General features: G+C 43.9%; 1 pseudogene; it reads left to right on the top strand.

The window, feature by feature from the left end:
• Positions 1 to 1,412: 1,412 nt before the first annotated feature.
• Positions 1,413 to 4,480, top strand: LOC127785767 (uncharacterized; annotated as a pseudogene).
• Positions 4,481 to 18,070: the final 13,590 nt, after the last annotated feature.

Below are 18,070 nucleotides of genomic sequence, written 5' to 3'. Positions count from 1 at the left end.
CTCTTCCGCATATTAATTAAAGCAGTAGAGCTAGCTTTTTCTTTGTTCACCGCCAGCTTTGTTTTCGTTGCTTACGATGATAGACAACTATTTAATTCTAATATGCACAAGCATGCCCAAGCATCTGCCTCCGAGGTTGAATTAGATGTATCCTCCTTTTCTGCTACACATTGAGTAAACGCTGCACTTTTTTCCCATGTATATACTTTAATATGCAGGTCAATTAAGGATAAGGTCTTTTTTCCCCAAGATTTCATGTCAATGTCACTAAAATTGGTATTGTTAAGTATAAAGTTTGCAGTATATATATACACACAATGTGTGTAATGTTAGTTTATTTAACTACAATTTTGTAGTTTTCTATGATTTTACATTTATCTTTTATGCAAGTTTGAATTTATTTTTGCATGTAATTTCTTACATTTGTATGAATTGTAGGTGTATTCTTGTTTAGGTTAGACTAATTTATTGTTCAACAATTTTATCATTGAAAGAAAGGACTTCTAAGTAATACTGTATTAGAGTAACGAGATCCATCGTTTGTAATTTTTGGATGGGAAAAGTAACTGATATTTTTTGAAAATTCGAGGTGCATGAAATCAAGACACGCCCTAAGAAAAAAAAAAGCATAGTGTTAGAGTAATTGAAGATATACACGTGCACTTGTGTTGTAATTTGATTTTCCTGTAGGAGGAATATGTATATATGTGTGTGTCTAATTGAAGGTATGAATACTTGCTACTACTTTTGAGCCTTGGGATCTGTTTAGCACAGCTCCAGCTTCATCTCTTTAGCTTGAACTCAACTAAACGATTTCAGTTTCATCTAAAATGAAAGCGGAGCTGGGTGTAGCGCTCTCAAAAAAGAACTAGAAAGGTGGAGCTGTGTTTAGGTTGCTCTAGAACTTCATTTTAGACCCAACTCATTTTAGCTAAATTTAGAAGTAGGAGCTCTACCAAATAGTTCTTAATAAAATCAAATTGGGAGTATAGTTCTTGTTTTTTTGTTGCTAAATGAAATGAAATTAAATGAGCCTTAATAAAAAAAACCTACATGGAATCATGGAGTACTACTTGTGGCCTCTTAATTAAGATGCATAATTTTTGCAGTGCTTGGGAGGAAGGATTATAAAGCATCGATCACACACGCGCCTGGCTGGCCAGTGGAGAAAAGAGAGAAGGCTGGCATGCGATGCCTGGCAGCATGAACATACGTTGAGTGCACCGTTAAACTAAGCAAAGAATTGATGTATATATATCTTGTTGATGAATATAATGTACTGTATCGCCGGGGGCCGTCTACATATAGGTATGCATGTGAGCATTTGTTTGCATGCAGATGAAATGCGATAGCAATTAATTAGCTATTGACATTAGTTTGCAGTAGTGCTCGTTCACCAGCATATAATTAATATGGGGTCGTTCTCGTTGCCTTTTGGGACGATTCATACGATTGAGCCGGCATTCAACCTCTCTGCATGGTGAGTGGCGATCCTATATAGTCCTAGCCGGGGTTACAGGATAGGACTATGTTAATTAGTACTCCCTCCGTTTCGAAATGTTTGACATCGTTGATTTTTTTTAAACATATTTGACCGTTCGTCTTATTAAAAAAATTTAAGTAATTAATAATTCTTTCCTATTATTTGATTCATTGTTAAATATATTTTTATGTAGTCATATAATTTTACATATTTTATAAAAAATTTTGAATAAGACGAACGGTCAAACGTATACTTAAAAAGTCAACGGTGACAAACATTTCAAAACAGAGGGAGTATATCACTTAATAATTAGATGATTAGTATTTATTGTATCCCTGATAATTTTTATTCTGGTTCGTCACTAGAAACGGTGCAGTAAATATTTTTTATTTCTGGTTCGCCACTGAAAATGGTGCAGTAATCGTACTCTATACGATGTGAGCGGCGGCGGCAACGTCCCACGACCGGGGGACGGGGACGGAGAATATGAAGCTGCTGTTCGTGGTGGTGCTCATGGCGATCGTGGGCTGCACGCTCTACATGAACGGCTTCGTGCAGGTCTTCTTCCCGTGGGTGCGCCAGATCGGGTTCCAGAAGTACAGCCTCTCCATCATCGCGCGCTTCCTGCTCAACTTCGCCTTCTTCCAGTTTGTCCCTCTCGTCTCGGCGACCATCTCCCAGAGCCAGGCCAACAGCGGCGGCAACAACGACGGCGTCCTCCGGAACGAATCGGAGCCCCTGGCGGCGCTCCTGTGGTTGATCCTCGTGGAGCTCATCCGCAAGAAGGTCCAGGGGATGCTGCTGCCGACCGACGGCTCCTCCTTCTCGAGGGGCATCGGGAGGCTCACGCTCATGGATGTCTCCTACGAGGTGAGCCACCTGGTGTGGGTCGGCTACCTCATCTTCGCAAACTTGGCGAGGCAGACGAGGACGGAGACGTTAGAATTCCCATACTATTTGTTAGGGTTGACGTTGATCTACATCTTCACTGTGCTCTGGTCGCTGTGCTTGGCGAAGCTGGTGCTGAGCCTGTTGAACAGGAGGCTCGCGAGCTGCTCCTTGCACACGGCGAGGAACCCTCTTGTCGTTGCAGCTTACATGCAGAAACTCATGGAGAAGCAGACGGCCACAAGCCCCCCCGCCATCACCTTGTCCACCTGCAAATTCGTTGTCATGGGCGAGGATCGACTTGTCCTCCACTACAACAAGGTGAACAACGATGACGACAACAACAACAACAAGAGGAAGAGGAGAATGAGGAGGAGGGATAATGGGGTGCTCGAGCCGGTCACGATCCATGGATACGGCTACGGCGTGGCAAGGCGCGTCGGCGGCGACCAGAACGAGCACAAGCATGTGCATCTCCTCCTCACCGACCCCGACGAGTATCTCCGCCTGACGGAGCACGACTGCGTGGAGAAGGGGCGGCTGATCACCGTGGAAGACGTGATGAACATGCACGAGCAGCACGCCAACCTGTTCAAAGGCAGGAGGCGTCAGCTCCTCGAGGACCTGTGCATCTCCTTCTCCCTCTTCAAGATGTTCCGGCGCCGCTTCGAGCACTACCCGATGGTGGAGGTCGGCTCCGCCATGGCTCGCGGCGTCATGCTCGACGGCGTCCTCAAGCTCGAGGGATGTGAGCCTGTGGGCAAAGCCCAGAAACTCTGCAGCAAGTTCACGCTGAACCGAGTACAAGGTCAAATCCAGAGGGGTTTCCAGGTGCTCCAGCTTGAGCTTGATCTCTTGGTGCACTACTACCAGCAGGCGGCTGCCCCAGTGGTAATGTCCCAACCTATCCTTTTCGTCGTCAACTTCGTCTCCTCCCTCTTCCTCCTGTGTCTACTGCTCGGCACCGTCGTCTACATACTTTTCATCTCAAGTCAAGGTGAGCCGGTGTATTGCCAAATCATCGGCTGGACGACCACCGGAAACGGCCCCATCTCCAACGTCTCCTTCTACATAACCGTGCTGCTCGTGCTCACGGTCATCGCCATTGAAACCCACGAGTTCTGGATCGTGCATGTGTTCTCCAGCTGGAACATTGTTCGCATGGTCTGCACCTATCACCGTGCTGCCCATCGCCCGTGGCTACGGTGGCTCTACTTCCTTGTCATCAGGGTAAGGTTCCTCACGTTTTCTGTGGGCAAATCGGAGATGGTCATCTACCAGATGTCCATCTTCGACGCCGCCTCTCCACTCCAAAAACTCTACGCAACTGTGAGGGCGGCCGACGTCGCGCTGCCGGCGATCGCCACCGGACGGATCATCGACGCCTTGCGTTCTGACGCCGTCGTCAGCCGCACCACCGGGATCGTCAGCCTCCCCGACATCGATGGCCTCGACTTCCGCACCATGACCACCACCGAGTTCATCCTGGCGTGCCACCTCGCCACGGAGCTTCTCGACAACGAACACGACGACCACCCTCCCCCCGCCGCCGACGACAACGACGACGACCAGCAGCAGCAGAAGAAGAAGAAGGAGAAGAAAGAAGACGACCGCAAGATCGCGTCGGTGTTGTCGAGGTACTGCATGTTCCTGGTGGCGCAGATCCCGGAGCTGCTCCCCGACGACGAGACGTGGGTGTCCGACAGGTACGGCGACACGGCGAGCGCCCTGCACCTCGCGTCCAGGCGGGTCGTCTGCCCGACAAGCCGGAGGAGGAAGAAGGCGATAGCCGTGGCCGTCCGATCGAGCCGGTGGGAGGAGCTGTTCGACGACGACCCGGCGGCGCGGCGCGGCGCCAGGCTGTTCCACCGGCTCCGGCGGCGGGGCCCGGCGTTCGACAAGGCGTGGGACGAGCTGGCGCGCTTCTGGGTGCACCTCGTCGTCTACCTCGCGCCGTCCAACGACGTGCAGGGCCACGCCAAGGCGCTGGCCTCCTGGGGCAGCGGCGACCTCCTCACCTGCCTCTGGACGCTGTGCACGCACGCCGGGATCACGCGCCAGCCTTCCGAGCAGGCGGCCGAGCTCACCGTCGACGACAGCAATGTCTAGTAATGATCAACGTATATATATATCTGCAGCTGCTGCATCGATCGGTATCTCTCTAAAACTCTGGGCAATAAGGCCAAGTGTGTAATGGGGGATTGCATGCATGGTACAGTGCTTGTTTGATTGATTTGGCCCCGCGTGTGAGTGTGAGCATGTGTTATTTTCGTGTGCTTTTATATTGACTTCCTTGTATAAAATCTTAGTTGCTTCAATGTAAATAAAGCATGATATGATGCAATTTTTTTAATAAGCTGAGGGGCTTATTGCATATGTACATGAGGCTTTTGTTCCATCTATCTAGCACAAGATGACCCGTGCAATTGATCGGCTAGAGTCGAAACAAAATCTATTATAGAGTAATAGAAAAACGGTGTTGCTATAATTATGTCGACACATTTTCTAGCTAATCACAGTCGAATTTCTGTCCAATTGATCTCCCTTGAGATTCGTGCTACGATTGAAATACCAGTGCATTGAACGTCTTTGTGTGTTGCAGCGTGAAGCCAAACAATTAAATTTAAATTTCTCATCGCGTCAGCATGTGTTTTCATGAAAAAATTATATATGTAATTTAAGGACTTACATATGTAATTTAGGACTTACATTGTAAATATACTAAAATTACATATGTAATTTAGAGACTTGCAATGTAAATACATGCTGACTATGTTTTGGTGAAAAATATGACGCCATAAATATAGTTACTCCCTAGAAAAATGAGCATCCACATTCGCTCTCACGGTCTAAAATTTCTAACATTAATCTTAAAAAAATAAAAAAAATAGAACTAGATTAGGATTAGTTAAAAACTGAAGAAAGAAAAAAAGCATTAAGAAACTCGAAATGGGACAATCGGTAAAAACAAAAAAAAAAAGGAAAACCTAATCATACTATACACTGGAAACGGAATCGGACAATCGGTCAAAAAAAAAAAAAACCTAATCATACTATACAATCTCACGGCCACCGCGCTCCTCGGCGCACCTGGCCCGGGCGGCGCCGAGGCGGGGCGGGGCGGATCCGGTTCCCGGCAACGAGAGGCGGACGGTGACGAGAGGCGCTCTCCTCGCCACTGGCATGCCGGACGAAGGTGAGGCCTCCTCCCCATCTTCCACCGTGCCGCCGGCCTCCTTCCCTTCCCCCACCACGCCGGCCGGATCAGGGAGCTAGATGGAGAAAGAGAGGATATTTTCGATTTGACGGCGTGGCCACGTGCTCAATCTTCCTCTTCTTCCTCTCCATCCTTCCTCTTCTTTCTCTCCACCCACCATCCTCCGATCTGGGGGCCGCCATGGACACGAGCTGAGGCAAGCACGAACAAAGACCAGCAAGAGACGAGCGGGGCAAGCACGAGCAACGAGAGGCGAGCTGAGGGAGGAGAGCAGCGACCGACGACCTGGGTGAGGAGCAGCAAGTGGTTATGGCAGAGTAGCTACGCATCCTTCTCTATTTTTTTTTTTTTTTTTTTTTGCCGCTGTCTCTGTGTCTCGAGACTCTCTCGACAGTCGACACAACCATGAAATGCCCATGATTTTTATTGTGTGGTGCGTGGCTGTGATGTTTTTTTTTTCTTTTTTACTGTAGCAAATGACACAGAACTTTTTTTTATAAGTCTAATTAATACGCCATTAACAAATGTTTACTGTAAACACCACATTATCGAATCATAGAGCAATTAGGCTTAAAAGATTCGTCTCGCAAATTAGTTACAATCTGTGCAATTAGTTATTTTTTTAGCCTATATTTAGTACTTCATACATGTGTTCAAGCGTTCGAGGTGACGAGATGATTAGTTGCAATCTGTGCAATTAGTTATTTTTTTAGCCTATATTTATTACTTCATACAGGGTGTTCAAGCGTTCGAGGTGACGAGATGTAAAATGGCCTAAAACACATTGGCTGCAAAAGCCAGTGACAACTGACAACCATTTCTATCATCAAAAGAATCTCTTTTTATTTTAAAAACTGTTCCTAACAATTCTCTTTTGAAACCATGTAGAAGTAAAAAAACATAAAATGTAAATTCGGAATTTAAAAAATAACGAATATTACACGACGAGTATAGAGTACATATAAAAATATAATTTACAAATAACTATAAAACTAAAAAAATAATTAATAATTTTCATGTATATATAACACAATAAAAATATTACACATTGGTTAGTTTGGTCAAGTTAGACCATAATTTTAAATTATGTTCCCATTTTACAATATTTTAAAAATAAAATAAGAAAATAAAAAAGATGCTAAGCCACGCAATCTGCGCGGGCTACCTTACTAGAAATTCTCATATTAATCGGGAAAAAAGAAAAAAAAATAGAGTTCATATAAGAATACAATTTTAAAACAAATGAAATTCGGAATTATAAATAAGGAATATAGGAAAAGGAGACTAAAGTCCATACCGATATATAATTTAGAACTAATTAAAATTCGAAATTAAAAAAAAAGAAAACTAAACCTAGAAGTCAGAGTCCCTATAGAAATATAATTTAAAAATAACTAAAATTGGAATAAAAAAAACAAGCAATATTGAAAGAAGATTCTATACCCCATATAGGTTATAATTTAGAAAAATTGAAATTAGGAATTAAAACATAAATAATATTAAAAGATGAATTTAGAGTCCATATAGAAATATAATTAAAAACAACGGAAATTCGGAATTAAAAAATAGGAATATTGAAAGATGAGTCTAGAGTTTATATAGGAATTTAGAACAAATTGAAAGTCAAAATTAAGAAAAATAATAAAAGTAGAGTTTAGAGTCCATATATAAATACAATTTATAAATAACTAAAATTCAAAATTTTAAAAATAAGCATGATTAGGAGAAGAGTCTAGAGTCCATATAGGAATATAATTTAGAAATAAGTAAAATTCGAAATTAGAAAATAATTAATCACTATCAATACAGTAGAAAATTCAAAATTGTGTTGGTATTTTAAATATGTTTTAATAAAAAAAATATGAAAAATATTTAAGCTGTTATATGAGAAAAAACATAACGATGCTAGCCGTGCAATCTGTGCGGGCCACCATGCTAGTTATATTATGATATAAAGGTATCGAGCATTTTGGCATAATTCCTATCATACACCAATGAATTATGACTTTCTATGCTTCTCCCATTGCAACCTAGCATTGTCAATGAGGGATACTCGCAGACCGGATGAGTTAAGTATTGAGGTACGTTGGAACGAGAGTCTACGTAGTACGACATCAAGCAAACAAAAGATACGGATTATACTGCTTCAGGCCCCTTGTCAGGTAATAGCTCTAGTCCAGTTTATATGAGATTGATGACGATAAGAACATATTACAAAGAGAGTATTTGAAACAGATGGTACCGACGAGATCGTAGTCGAGGGATTCGACGAGATCTCCCGACGACTTGGCTCCATGCACTCCGGCTTCGTAAACTTTGGTGGGTGTGTGGTCGATGAGATGCGATGCCCTTCGCCTCCCCCTAGGGGTCCCTTTTATACCGTGTAATACCTTGACCCTCAAGTAAGACTTAGGGATATGTAAACCGACAAGATATACCAAAGATTTTACCCTTTCCGAGTAGGACTTCGGCAATTTCTTAACTCATAGAGATATTTTCCATAACTTGAGACGAGTTCCTAACGGCGTATACGGAAACGATCCGTATACGTGAAGGTATACCTTATCGGTATATTTCATAAGTCGTAGGATAGAGGGTATGCCTTATCCATAACCCTGACAGTTGCCCCCGACTTCAACTTAAATGAATTCATGTTATCGCATGCGACTTCTCCCGATAGTGCGTTGTCGTACTCGCTAGGTCGATCTCGGTTGTTTAACTGTAGAGACACGGAGCTATCGACAACACTTACAGGGAACCCATCGATGCGGATTTTGAATTTAAATTGAAGTCTGAACAACGGTCTCCAACGGGCCTTAGGAATTTTCGGCGGCAATCTCTCCCCTTTCCTCGAAATACGAACCGCCAGGTAGTGCTCCTATTTAATGGAATTTTGAGATCCATTTCAAGTCCGCTTGCCAGAAAACCCTTACTATTCCCCGGCTTCCTCGGACTCTCCGTTTCCCCAATCCTCAACACCCTTCACCGGCGATCCTCTTCCGGTGATCTTCTTCCAATGGCAGACCTTTACCAGTCTTCCTCCGACGCTGCTGCGTTGAAGAAGCTGCACACCGAGGAGGCCGTCCCTCCGAAACAGATCATGTCGAGGGAGGCAGGAGGTACCGATCCTTCTCCTGTCTTAGGTCGTATGGTAGCTGTAAAAGATTTCATCCGATGCGGTTTTCTGCCTCCTCCTTCCGAATTTCTTTTGTTGGTCTTGAACTTCTACGGCCTTTCTCTCTTGCACCTGAACCCCAATTCCATCGCTTTCTTGAGCATATTCGTTCATCTTTGCGAGGCCTACATTGGGGTAGTGCCTTTCTTAGACCTTTTGTCACGCCCGGAAATTCACTCTTAATTTCCGAACTAATTTGTGCATAAAATCCTCGTCCAGGAATCAGCCGAGGTACACAAACTGGCAATTTAATATACAAATCCATCTTAATAATAACGTTACATACTTACAAAAGAAAAGAAAAACAACAGCAGCGGAATTAACGGTCTAGCGATGGCTTCAGCTCCACTCCCACAGGCAACTCAACTGGGGTATAAGCCAAACGTCTTCTCCTTCTGGATCCTTTTTCTTCAACTGAGGTTTGATTGATTATTGCAAGAATGAGCATATGACATACTCAACAAGCCACACAGCAAATATGCAAGAGCACAAGGATACCAAAGGATGGCATAATATAGGGTTCATTTGCGAAAACAACATTTAGCAAAGATTTAAGAGTAGTAAAACAGTAGAGTAATTAATCATTAATTTTAATCAACACTGAACAGCACCCCAATGCTGCACAGGCCTAACCAAACCTGAACAACCAACCCCGGTCGTACAGATCAAACCTCCAAACCAGGAGCTAAACAAATTATTACCAGTTATAGCATCAATAATTATTGTGAGAGGTGTGAGACTAATCATGAAAAACATTGCTCAACTCGCCCATAACCGCGGGCACGGCTATTCGAATAGTTTTACTCTGGCCAGAGGTGTACCACTGTACCCACAAGACACAGCCTCAACATCATGTCTACCATGCGTCGCGATACTGGAAAGTACCCGAATAGAGGCTGTGACAATACCCCCTGCACAACACAACTCACCACAGTGCACCATTCCTGGATCATAATCACCCCCTCAAAAACCAGAGGCATGGACTCCCCAGCGACCCCCACGGACTTCTCGCCGCTTCTCAGTCTGGTGCCCCGCAATGAACCATGCTATACAAAAGGTAAAGCCGTTGCCCACGCTGGCTTGTGGTTGGCACGGTTAATGTCTCACAACAGTAGCTCGCGAACCGGTCCTTAATTGCCATGAGCACGACCTTCAAAACCATGTGCTCACAACCCACCATTGTCAAGTTTTAGTTATCAATTAATTATCATAACACGATTAACCATCGTGAGCTACCATTAAATATAACCATAAGTGATAGTGTAACATTAGTTATCCCAATTATGTGATAATGTTTCTAAGCATGGCTAAGCAATTATATATATATAGCATTTAGCTGAACCAAACCAATATATAAGGTCCTAGCTAATCAAATTATAACCCATAGGAAAATAAAGTCATCTTCGGCCATTAATGTCACGCCCTAAAAATCGTCTAATGTAAAAATACATTGTTTAAATCATTCTTTAGAAATTAAATTAAAAGCCTACAAGCTAAACTCTAATAATCTAGGAAAATTTTCAACATAAAAAGGAGCTAGATAAAATTTTATTAAATACTTTGCTTGTTCCTCTATTTTCTAGAATTTTCTGGGAATTATTTGAGCAAGGGAAGTATTTTTAATAATTGGAACAATATTTCACAAAATATTTTAATTAAAAAGTTCAAAAAAACCCTTCCTTAAGTTGTTGGGCCGTTTCTGGCCCAACACTCCCTCTCTCCCGCGCGGCAAAGCCGGCCCAGCCCGCCACCACCGCCCCTCCCTCACGTGGAGGCCGACAGGTGGGGCCCACCTGTCGGTGGTGTCTCCTACCTCCGGCCGGCTGCAAGCCGAGCCCGAGCCGGCCGAGCCGCCGCCTTCCGCCTCTGATTCCGCCCCGATCTCTCCACCCCGAGTCCGGGTTTTTGAGGGGTTTTTATCCCCACATCTTCCTCTATCTTTCCCCTCAAGAATCGGAGCAAGAGGTTGAGTATTTTGCCCGAATTGAACTCGTTTTCGAGTTTATCTCCAAAACCGAGTTTTTGATTTCCCGAAGCGATTTCTTGCGGGAGGAGTCCGATCTCTTCAATCCAAGGCTATAAATAGGACCCCCTAGTCCTCCTCTTCCGTTTGCCCCCTCTCCCGTGGTCTCTCGTGCCTTGTAGCGCCGTCGCCACCCGCCTCAACCCGCCGTCGCCGCCGGTCATCCTCCATCCGCGCCGCGCCGCCGCCTCCGCCGTCGCCGTCGCTTGCCGTCGCTGCCGCTGGTTTCGCCAAGAGGTGGGGAAGCTCGGCCGCCTCCTCCCCTTCGCCGCCGGCCGCCGTAGCCTCGTCGCCGCCGGTCAACCCGAGCCGCCGCCGCCGCCTTCTCGACGCCGGCTAAGGTCGGTGGTCGTTCGGTGTGTTGGTAAGTACCGTTGCGTTCGTCTCGTCGTCCTCTACGTGTACATGTCCTCCAAATTCGCAGCCGACCACCCTAGCTTCGGCGAGGGTGCAAACCGAGCCGGCCACCATTGATGATGTCATCATGACATCATCATCTTTTCTTTTTCCCGTTTTTCTAATAGATTAAATCTTTGGAAAATCATAACTAAATAACCGTAGATCCGTTTCAGGTGGTTCAAGTTGCTAAATTTTTCTAAAATCAATATCTACATGTTAAAAATATCCACATGTACTGTTTATGCTTGTTTTTGTACTGTTTTGTTGATTTTTGTTTAATTGCTTTAGTTTCCGACGTTCCGGAGGAGAGCGTTTCCGTTGAGGAAGGGTCCGAAGCGTTTGTGGAGGCCCAAGGCAAGTCACACAGATCCTAAACAACCCTTTGAGCATGTTGAACCCATTTAAAGCTATTATTTTATTTCAACTTATGCATTATTTTCGAATGTCATCGGGTGGTGAACCTTTTCCCCAATTAATTAATGGCCAAAGATGATCTTATTTTCCTATGAGTTATAATGTGATTAGCATGAACCTTATATATTGGATTGGTTCAGCTAAATGCCATATGTATGTTTGCTTAGCCATGCTTAGAAACATTAGCTAACTAAAGGGGTTAAATATAAATTATATAATTATTCTTGTTAATTATGGTTACATTAAATGGTAACTCACGATGGTTAATCGTGTGATGTTAATTAATTGCTAATTAAAACCTGGTTAAGGTGGGTTGTGAGCATATGGTTTTGATGGTTGTGCTCATGACAATTAAGGACCGGTTCGCGAGCTACTGTTGTGAAACATTTATCGTGCCAACCACAAGCTAGCGTGGGCAACGGCTTTATCTTTTGTATAGCATGATTCATTATAGTGTGCCAGACTGTGAAGCGGCGAGAAGTCCGTGGGGGTCGCTGGGGAGTCCATTGCCTCTGGTTTTGAGGGGGAGATTATGATCCAGGAACGGTGCACTGTGGTGAGTTGTGTTGTGCAAGAGGTATTGTCACAGTTCCTTTCCGAGGTACCGTGGTGGTACTAAGGCGCATGGTAACATGTTGTGGGATTGTGTCTTGTGGGTACAGTGGTACACCTCTGATCAGAGTTTAATCTATTCGAATAGCCGTACCCGCGGTTATGGGTGAGTTGAGCAATGTTTTTCGTGATTAGTCTCATATTACACATTAAATGGTAACGGTGTTAGTTAATGTAACTCCTAGTTTGGAATGGTATATTCCTAGTTTGGAGGTTTAATTTGTTCAACTGGGGTTGGTTGTTCAAATGAGGTTGGGCCTATGCAACACGGGTGTGTTGTATGGTGTTTATTTAATATTGATTAATTATACAACTGTTTCACTATTCTCTAAAATATTTGTTAAATGCTGTTATGCAAATGAGCTATATTATGCCATCCTTTGTTATCCTGTGCACTTGCATATTTGCTGTGTGGCTTGTTGAGTATGTCATATGCTCATTCTTGCAATATTCAATCATCAGAAGAGGAGTATTTTAGCGAAGGTGATGATCTGGAGGATTGAGCTTGTTCTGGTTAAGATGCCTGTGGAGTGGAGTCGCCATAGCTGTTCCGTAGTTTGTTATAGTTTTATTTTTTCCGCTGCATAGAATGTTATTCTTTGAGAGGAACTATCTACCTCTGTGATAATTTATTATTTGCGAATATTAAATAGTTATTTATTTGTACTCTATTATCAATTTGTTATTGTGTGCCTCGGTTGATTCCTGGACGAGGGTTTAACACACATGTAAGCGTTTGGAATTTTGGATAGAAATTCCGGGCGTGACAAGTTGGTATCAGAGCCACCTTGACCTTAGGATAAGCCAAATGGTAAACCTTAAGTAGCCTTCAAAATATTTTGAAAAAAATAGAACTGCTCTTCTCTATTCTTTTACAAATTAATTAAGTTGGCAGCACATGCAAGGTTATGCACAAAATTAATTTAATTCATTTTCTTTTCTTTTAAAAGAAAAAAAATTGTTCTTCTTAAAATGTTTCCTATTCCACCTTAGTAAACTTCATTGATTAGTCGGCACTGTACATCTATTATGGTATCGATAAAATCATGATAGCACTAGTACTACTCATCCTTCTTATGGTGACACTGTACCGTGCTTATAATAGATCATAAGTATTTTAGTTTTATTTTAGTTGTTTGTCAAAAAAAAATTATTTGTCTCTGTCCAAAAAGTTAAATTCTAAAAATATATATATATATAATAGCCTAGTATGTGTCTTTTCTTTTATTTTTTTCTTCCTCTTTGGTCAAATCAGTTAAGTCTAGAGGGTGCAGTTAACTTAAAAATATGCATTAATTCCTCCCTTCTATGTTTCTTTAGATGCCGCCCCATTCACCGAGAAACTTGATCAAGGTGTTAGGATTCGTCAGGGAGCTGAGGTTGATGGCTTTTGAGGTAGGCTATGAAGTTGCTCCTGAGTATCGCCGGATTTCCCATGACCCCAACGAGGAGAAGTGTCGTGTTCGTGTGACGTTGGCTAGTGATCGTGAAGACCTTCCGTCCATTAAGTTCGAAGCTGGAGGAAGATCGTACAACCATGCTTGTCAAGAAGCAGCTTTGGTGGCCATTGGAGAGTTGCGTCAACGCTTTGAAGAAGAGTTGGATTCATCAGCTTTCCAGTATCATCCTCACAAGCCTCATGGTCAAGACTATGGAACCTATACCAGTCCTGATGGTGAAGAGAGTGCCACTCTGATGCATGCGGTGCATATGCTTAGTGCTATGGATGCAGTAAGTGTGGAGCGAGACAAAGCAGCTCATGACAGGGAAAACTGGAATCGAGGCAAGATTTGCAAGTTGGAGAGCAAAGTGTACCGTCTACAGAAGGAATTAGCTGAACTTAAAGGAGAAACGCCGCCGCCAACACCCAAGCTTCGCCTCACTGCAAGAAAGAGAACCTGTCCGCCACCTCGTCTCCAGTTAGCTTCGAAGATTCGCGTGATGGGTGAAGCTGTGCCCGATCGTGCTGAACCTGTCATCGACATCGTAAGTGATGAGGAAGAAGAGGAAGACCCTGAAGAAAGAGAGCCAGCTACTCCAGAAGAAGAAGATCCATCGCTTCGTTCCGACGCAAGGCGGGATTAGTCGCTTAGTTAGATCGTTGCCGTAGTTCGCTGTGTTAGATTGCTTGTTTAAGTTTGCTTGTGAGTGTGTGGGTTTTAGTTGTTGCTTACATCATTGGTGGGATGTAACAGCATGAGTCTAGTTCTTTTGCTTGTCAGAGTGTAAGATAGTTGGTGAGATAGTGTTAATGCAATATTAAATGTAATCATACACAGTTAAGAGCAATATAGAATTTAAATTAATTAAATAACTCCGTTCTAAGGGTGTCTCTCTGTCGTTCTTTCCTGTTGTCTCTGCTTATCGTCAGATGGTGAACACGCGCACCGGAAGTGGAAGTGGAAGTGGAAGTGGAAGTGGAGCTGCTAACAATGGAGGAGATCCCACGCTAGCTCAGATTCTGGCCCAACAAACACAACTGATCAATCTGTTAGTGCAGCAGGCACAGAATCAGCAGGCAAACAATCAGAACCAGAATCCACCCCCACCTCCCCAAAACAAGCTGGCAGATTTCTTACGTGTGAGACCCCCTACCTTTTCAAGCACCACCAATCCAGTAGAAGCAGGAGATTGGCTGCATGCGGTGGAGAAGAAGTTGGATTTGATCCAGTGTACTGAGCAGGAGAAAGTTTCTTTTGCTTCGCATCAATTGCATGGTCCTGCTACTGAATGGTGGGATCATTTTCGCCAAGGCAGGGCTGAAGGAGAGCCTATTACTTGGCAGGAATTCACGGCCGCTTTCAAGAAGACACACATACCAACGGGTGTTGTAGCCCTAAAGAAGAGAGAATTTAGAGCACTCAACCAGGGATCTCGTTCGGTCACCGAGTACCTCCATGATTTCAACCGTTTAGCTCGTTATGCTCCGGAAGATGTTCGCACCGATGAAGAGCGTCAGGAGAAGTTCTTGGAGGGACTGAATGATGAGTTGTCTTATGCCTTGATGTCTACGGATTTTCGGGATTTCCAGCAGTTGGTGGACAAGGCGATTCGTCAGGAAGACAAGTATAACCGGATGGAGCAGAAGAAGCGCAGGGCTGCCCAATTCAAGGCACAACAGGGCAGTAACCAGAGGCCGCGTCTCGTTACGGGACCTCAAGCTCCATCGTACCCTCAAGGAGGATCTTCATCAGTTGTCCGCCCCCAACGCCAGTTCTACAACAACAATACTGGTAATCGTGGCAATGACAACCGCAACATGGTTGCTCGTCCTACAGCAACTCCAGCTCAGAACCAGCCCGTCAGGAAGGAACAGGGAAGCAAGCCAGGGGTGTGCTTCAATTGTGGTGATCCAGGACATTATGCTGATAAGTGTCCTAAGCCTCGGCGCGTGAAGAACGCTCCAGCCCCGAACAACTCCAATGCTCCAGCACCAAAGGCACGTGTTAATCATGTTGCAGCAGCAGAAGCTCAGAATGCACCAGATGTGGTTTTGGGTACGTTTCCTGTTAACTCTATACCCGCATCTGTGCTTTTTGATTCCGGTGCTACACATTCCTTTTTGTCTAAAAGTTTTGCGAGCAATCATGGGATGGAAGTTATTAGTCTTGGGAAACCTTTACTAGTTAATACCCCAGGCAATCAAGTATCTTCGACACAGTATTGTCCTTCCGCTACTATAGAAATAGAAGAAGTTCCTTTCCCATCCTCGCTTATCTTGCTAGAATCCAAAGATCTAGATGTTATCTTAGGGATGGACTGGTTATCTCGTCACAGAGGAGTTATAGATTGTGCCAACCGTAAGGTGACTTTAACCAGTAGCAATGGGGAAACCGTTTCTTTCTTTGTGTCCTCTCCTAAATATCATGGTGTGATCTTAAACCAAGTTGCTCTACAAGAGATCCTCGTAGTACAAGACTACCCAGACGTGTTTCCCGAGGATTTGCCAGGTATGCCACCTAAGAGAGACATAGAGTTTCGGATAGACTTGGTACCTGGAACCAACCCTATCCATAAGAGACCATACAGAATGGCAGCTAATGAGTTAGCTGAGGTGAAGAGACAGGTGGATGATTTGCTTCAGAAAGGATACATCAGGCCCAGTACTTCGCCATGGGGAGCACCAGTCATCTTTGTGGAGAAGAAAGATCATACTCAGAGAATGTGCGTGGATTATCGAGCGTTGAATGAGGTTACTATCAAGAATAAGTATCCTCTACCCAGAATTGATGACCTGTTTGATCAACTGGAAGGTGCTACAGTTTTCTCCAAGATAGATCTCCGTTCTGGATATCATCAACTTCGAATCCGTGAGGAAGATATACCAAAGACCGCCTTCACAACTCGGTATGGCTTGTTCGAATGTACCGTTATGTCATTTGGACTCACTAATGCCCCAGCCTTTTTCATGAATCTGATGAACAAGGTGTTTATGGAATATCTGGATAAGTTTGTCGTGGTGTTTATTGATGACATTCTTATTTACTCCAAGACGAAGGAAGAACATGAAGAGCATCTTCGTCTAGCTTTAGAGAAACTACGTGAGCATCAGCTTTATGCCAAGTTCAGTAAATGTGAATTTTGGTTGTCCGAAGTGAAGTTTCTTGGTCATGTCATTTCATCTGGAGGAGTGGCAGTAGATCCAAGCAATGTGGAGTCAGTGTTAAGTTGGAAGCAACCCAAGACGGTTTCAGAAATTCGTAGTTTCCTGGGACTTGCGGGGTATTACCGCAGGTTTATTGAGAACTTTTCAAAGATCGCCAGACCAATGACTCTTCTGCTTCAGAAGGAAGTGAAGTACAAGTGGACAGAGGATTGTGAACAAAGTTTCCAAGAACTGAAGAAAAGGCTAGTGACTGCGCCTGTGTTAATTTTGCCTGATTCGAGGAAAGGTTTCCAAGTGTATTGTGATGCATCCCGACTCGGTTTGGGTTGTGTGTTGATGCAAGAAGGAAAGGTGGTTGCCTATGCATCTAGGCAATTACGTCCTCATGAGAATAACTACCCAACGCATGACCTAGAGTTGGCAGCTGTGGTGCATGCATTGAAGATTTGGCGTCATTATCTTTTCGGTAACCGTACAGAGATGTATACGGATCATAAAAGTTTGAAGTACATTTTCACTCAACCTGATTTGAACATGCGTCAGCGAAGATGGTTAGAGTTGATTAAAGATTATGATATGGAAATCCACTATCACCCGGGGAAAGCAAATGTTGTAGCCGATGCTCTTAGCAGGAAAAGCTACTGTAATATGTCAGAAGGTCGACATTTACCTTGGGAGTTATGCCAAGAATTTGAAAAGTTAAACTTGGATATAGTCAGCAAAGGTTTTGTGGCTACTTTAGAAGCTCAACCTACTCTGTTTGATCAAGTTAGAGAAGCTCAAGTGAATGATCCTGATATCCAAGAAATAAAAAAGAACATGAGAAGAGGAAAAGCCATCGGTTATGTAGAAGATGAGCAAGGAACTGTGTGGTTAGGAGAAAGAATTTGCGTCCCAGATAATAAGGAGTTGAAGGATACTATCATGAAAGAAGCTCATGAAACTTTGTATTCCATCCACCCTGGAAGCACTAAGATGTACCAAGACCTAAAGCAACAATTCTGGTGGGCCAGTATGCGACGTGAGATAGCAGAATATGTGGCTCTATGTGATGTATGTCAGCGGGTCAAGGCAGAACATCAGAAGCCAGCCGGTCTGTTACAACCGTTGAAGATTCCAGAGTGGAAGTGGGAAGAAATAGGAATGGATTTTATAACCGGTCTACCCAGAACGTCGGCAGGACATGATTCTATTTGGGTAGTGGTTGATAGGTTGACAAAAGTCGCTCACCTCATACCGGTCAAAACAACTTA

The sequence above is a fragment of the Oryza glaberrima genome, chromosome 10 (genome assembly GCF_000147395.1).
Source record: "Oryza glaberrima chromosome 10, OglaRS2, whole genome shotgun sequence".
NCBI classification, from domain to species: Eukaryota; Viridiplantae; Streptophyta; class Magnoliopsida; order Poales; family Poaceae; genus Oryza; species Oryza glaberrima.
Note: the sequence above shows the minus strand (reverse complement) of the source record. Positions and strands in the feature narration are given on the sequence as shown.